At 40.3% G+C, this 5,538-nt stretch overlaps 1 long non-coding RNA gene across 1 annotated transcript; it reads left to right on the top strand.

Moving 5' to 3' along the window:
• The first annotated feature begins 2,420 nt into the window (after nt 1-2,420).
• Nucleotides 2,421-5,165, top strand: LOC130607126 (uncharacterized). The gene is made up of 3 exons (XR_008974166.1): nt 2,421-2,489; nt 3,999-4,080; nt 4,772-5,165. It is a non-coding gene; the product is annotated as an uncharacterized LOC130607126 (long non-coding RNA).
• The last annotated feature ends 373 nt before the right edge of the window (nt 5,166-5,538 follow it).

Below are 5,538 nucleotides of genomic sequence, written 5' to 3'. Positions count from 1 at the left end.
TTCTTGTATAAGATAAACTGCTGTAGTTAATGTAGTTTTAGGTCCTTATGACCTCAGTACAAAATAAGTAAGAAAAACAGGATAGAAAAAAAGGACATAGGGATAAGGAGTATCTGGAAATGGCAGGTGTCCAGGATGGGCTGCAGTTAAACTAACTGATAAGCAGAAGGACAGGATGATTGCTATGTCTGTAGTGTTAACAAACCAAATAAGCTGGTATAAACATCTACTGTGCGTGCTTCAAAGGCTGCCAGAAATGAAGATTGCTGGAAGAAATAAACGACCCCCAAAGACCACATTCTTGTACACATGTGGGGAAACTTTCTAGAAGAATGATGTAATACATGAGTAGCCTCATGAATATGCATGTATGTACATAATGAATATGTATACTTAGTGACTATATGCAGATGGCTTTTTTAGCAATTCAGAGAGACACACTAGGAGGAGCTATCCCCTGTGTCTCCTGGCGCTTCAATAAATACCTGCTTGTCAACTTAAACTTTGTTGGCTAGTTCCTGGAGATTTCTCCGAATCACAACTACTAAGGCCAGGGTCCTCATCCTTGTTCTCCCATGACATGAACAACTTACAGAACGTCTGACTTCTGCAGAGGTGTGACAGAATGGATAAAAAAATATGTATATGCAAAGACCAGAGCCACCACCCTTTTGGTTCTGTTCCTTTTGCTATAGGAAAAGTTTAGTGATAATAAACTTATGAGTGCAACACTACCTTAAAACAAGAAACACAACGCCTCAACCTGGTCAGCTGCCCAACCTATACCTTTTTGTTGATTATTCCCTAGCAGAAGATAAATAACTCCTAAAGAAAACAAACAGTTTTAAATTGAATTTTGCCCTGTCAAACACAATAGCTCACTTGGACCACAACCAGGGCCTGGGATGAGGATAGCTCCTAACAAGAGAAAATTATGCCTACTGCACAGTAAAGAAGTGAGAGTACAGAACATCAGACGATCATTATTCAGTCTGATTTCCTGGCAAGAACAGGGTGCGACCAAATAAGATTAAAGTACTGGAGGGTGAAACAAGTTTGAAGAGGTTGACATTGAATTTTGTACATATCAGTGTAAATTCTGATATACAGAGGAATGAAAAGAACATAATGCACAGAGGTGTTTCATGACAGGACTGTTCCTCAGATTCCAGCCTTTGTCCTTCTAAAAAAAATCCATCAGTCCTTTCAGCAAAGGGTGTTTGTGGATTGTTGGTGATGGGTGGGAGGGGAAACTAAGCCTGATTCACTGTGACAAGAATGTATATGCATATATGGCTCCTGTGTGCTGTCATAAAAGAAATCAAATATAAACTAAAATGAAAATATTTTTTAAATATCTGTGATTGGCACAGATGTGCTGTGTAATGTATAACATTTTGGATGCCCTGACAGGAACCTGTCTCTGCAGTAGCTCCTCTGTTAGCCCTGTGATCTGGCTACTCTACCTGTAGTCTGAGGATTTTAACTTTGTCCTGTTTCTCAGGATAATCTTGTAGACACTGAACTAGAGCATATGCTAAACTGGATTGTTCTCTCATTTGCCATAATTATTAGAGTCCTTGTATAAACAGCTCAGTATGAGTTGGTGGGGACAAAAAGTCTTGTCACAAACCTGGGAGTAGGTTTCATTCCTTGACCCGATGGAGCACACCCCAAGGGAAGATGTTCTCCCTTAAGCTGGAGGTGGGACTTTCAGTCTGCTCTCCCGTGTACTGGATAAATATCCCAATAGCTGCTTGGGGTGACAGCTGATGAGGGCAATGACTGTGGGGTCAGTCACAGTGGTGGCAGCGTAACCCATTTTGTGATCAACTATTACATCTAGCCCTTTGCTATCTCTGAAGATGCCCAAGTGGGCAAGAAAAAATTTATTTAACAGGGTGAAGAATACAGTGTCTTGAAGAACGGCGTTGATTGAAAAATAGGGTTGTAAATAAGTAACTTCAAGGATGTTATGATTTGTTAGCAACTATAGAGAAAAGGATATTACTAAGATAAACTTTGCCAGAACCCCATGGTGGTTACTGATACGACAACAATCTTAAAACAAAGTGGTGAGGAAATAACCACCAGGGGTCCCAAAGCTCACTACCACATTTTAGTGTGCATGTGGGAGGGATTCTCTAAAAGTATGATGTAATATATGTAATCTAATGAATATGTATGTTTAAGGACAATGTAATCACAGTCTGGTTGATGCTTGGATGAGACACTCTAGGAGGAGCAATCCCACATGTCTCCTGGCGCCACAATGAAGAATACCTGCTTGTCAACTTAAACTTTGTTGGCAAGTTCCCAGAGATTTCTCTGAATCAATTTGGCACCCCAGATGGGACACTCTGCTCAGCTGCAGGACCCACTGAGGTCAGGGCTCCCTGGGGCCACTGGGACAAATTTCCCCAGAGGGACCCCTTGACTCATTCGGATCACTGCGGGAGCAGACAAGGGCCATCATCATTATTGTAAAGGTATTCTTTGGATTATTTTATTTTATAGCATTCCGTAAGGCATAGATGTCCTATGCAGGAATGCCAATTAGCGTTCCATAAGGTGTAGGAGATATCTAATGCAGGAACGTGGTTAATATTCCTTAAGATGTATGCAGGAATAAGAAAGTCTTCCATAAATCAGGACTGAAAAATTTCGTAGGTATACCCAGCTGCTAATGTCCTTTTGGTATACAGGTATACATTCTGAATTGTTTCATAAGGCATAGGAGACATCAGATGAGGGAACACGGTTGTATTTTTCTGGTATCTGACCCAATTTCTGAAAACCGGTATTTGATGCTGTGCTTGAGTAATTAATGAATGGCAAACTGTTTTTATTTTTATCATGTTGCTAATTAGTATTTGTGTACTTGGTGTATGTTTTTGTCTTTGTTTTCAAAACTGTGAGCAAGTGAGTGGAATTTTTGGGATCCTGTGTGAATGTGTATAACGTGTACAAGGAAAACGGGATGAAATGATGTATGTAGGTATGTTTTTCACTTTAACAAACCACACGGAGTGGCAGATGGAATGCAAAATTAATATAGCTCTGCCAGATTCCTAATTTTGGCTTTGGAAAAGGAGAGGAAAAAAACAGAAAGCTAAGCTGGAGAGATGTTGTTCAGGCTGTGATATTGGGGGAATGATGTTTAAAGTTAAAAAAAAAAGAGTAATCAGGAAGGTAGGTTGGAGGATTATGCATCACAGGTACCTTCGAGAGGAGCACCCTCGGCATCTGCCCCATTTGTTATTGATAAGGAGGAAGAGGTTGCTGTCAATGGCAACAGAGCAGAAGGACCTGAGAGTCAAATTGTGGAGAGCATATAGGAATTGGGAACAGGTAGAGAAGAAAAAGCTGGGTCATGCTATAACCACAGCTACGGTGGCTGCTCTGGGGCAAGTAGAAACTGGTGGAGGGGACTAATGTGAGAAAACAAGGCAGAGGTAGAGGAGGAATGTCAGGCAGAGGTGAAAGAGTGAATTCTCCTGTGGGATGGGATCAGTGTGCATACGGTAAGGAATCTGGATGTTGGAAGTGACACGCCCTAAAAGGAATGCCCACAAAGTAGCTCCAGTGACTGAATTAGAGCTAGACTGACGGGGACCTGGGGAATCTACCTTAGCAGATCCACTGGTTAAATTAAAGTTAGGGACTAGAGAAAATGAAGTGGATTTTTTAGGGGATAAAGGAGCAACATATTCAGTGTTTAATCGGAGAGAAAAAGAATTTGTTACAGATGTGGGAGCTACTGGCCACCAAGAAAAAAAGCATTCCTTCTGAAACCTCTAAAGTATAAATTGGGAAAACAAATAGGAATGCATAAATTTTTATACATGCCAAAATCTGTATTAGGGAGAGAAGCAACATTTTTATACATCCCCAAATCTGTATTAGGGAGAGAAGCAACATTTAAAGAAGGCAAAAAGGAATTAAGAGTTAAAAATGATCAGTTATTTGCAGTTTTGAGTTTATATTTAATTCAACAGAAAAGCAAACAGGAGAACCTCCCTGAAATAATAGATATACTTAATCAGGTATATCTGGGAGTATGCACATCTGAAGTTCCAGGTAAGGTGAGAAAATGCTTTGCCTATTAAAGCAGAAATCAATCAGAGGGGAGCCTGCCCAATTGGAATAAAACAATATCCCTTAAAACTGGAGGATCAAAAGGGAATCAAAGAAATCACTGATAAATTTTTAAAATATGGATTATTAATTGAATGCAAATTGGAGTATAATACTCCTATCTTGCCAGTAAAGAAATCCAGTGGAGAAAGTTACAGGTTAATTCAAGTTCTCAGAGCAATCAACAAAATTGTGGAGGATATTCATCCAGTAGTAGCTAATCCATATACCTTACTGACTAAATTGAATAATAATCAGAAGTGGTTTACCATTCTGGACTTAAAGGATGCATTTTCCTGTCTGCCCCTGCCAAAGAAAGTCAAAATTTATTTGCTTTCAAATGGGAAAACAGAAACAGGAAGGAGGACACAGGTCACTTGGACGATGTTACCTCAGGGATTTAAGAACAGTCCAACCATTTCCGGAAATCAATTGGCAGGAGAATTGGAATCCTGGGAAGCACCCACCCAGACAGGCACTTTACTACAATATGCTGACGACCTGTTAATTGCTACTGAAACTCAGAAAGAATGTATTCAATGGACTGTAGAATTGTTAAACTTTCTAGGACTAAAGGGATACTGGGTATCTAAATCAAAGGCTTGACTAATTTGAACTTGAGTATCTTATTTAGGATACGAAATAACAGGAGGACAAGAGAACTTGGAGCAGCTCGGAAGGAAGCAATCTGTCAAACACCACGACCATCTCTGGTTAAAGATCTCTGGACATTTCTGGGAATAACAAGGTGGTGTCGACTCTGGATCCATGATTATGGTGTTCTGGTAAGACCCCTATATGAGCTGCTAAAAGAAAATCCAACCATTCTAAAAATGGACAGATCAAGCTGAAGACGTGTTAAAAAGTTTAAAGACAGAATTCAGGAGAGCTCCAGCTCTTGGGCTCCTGGACATAACCAAACACTTTTGGCTATATTCCTATGAGAAACAGGGAATAGCCTTGTGGGTTTTGGCTCAAAATTTGGGACCTTATAAAAGAACAGTGGCCTGTTTTTCAAAACAGCTGGATGAACCAAGTTAAGTCTGGCCTGGATGCCTGAGAGCAGTGGCAGCAGTTATCTTAAACACCCAAGAGGCCTGAAAATTTACACTGGGACAAAAGATTACCGTGTTAGTGACACACACAGTATCAACTGTCCTAGAACAAAAAAGGTACTTATTGTCTATCGTCATCACGTTTCTTGAAATATCAGGCCATCCTGGTAGAACTGGATGATGTGGAAATTGTGGTCACTAATGTTATGAATCCAGCATCTTTCCTTCAGGAAGTTCTCACCTAACCATTGGTTCTTGATTGCTTGGCCACTACAGAGACAGTATACTCCAGCTGACCAGACCTGAAGGAGGAACCTCTGGAGGGTGCAGATTCCTGGTTTACTGA

This window comes from Pezoporus wallicus, unplaced genomic scaffold (assembly GCF_028554395.1).
Source record: "Pezoporus wallicus isolate ANWC-B61680 ecotype Strahan unplaced genomic scaffold, APGP_CSIRO_Pwel_v1 contig_14074, whole genome shotgun sequence".
NCBI classification, from domain to species: domain Eukaryota; kingdom Metazoa; phylum Chordata; class Aves; order Psittaciformes; family Psittacidae; genus Pezoporus; species Pezoporus wallicus.
The sequence above is the reverse complement of the archived record's forward strand: the minus strand, read 5'-3'. Positions and strand labels throughout refer to the sequence as shown.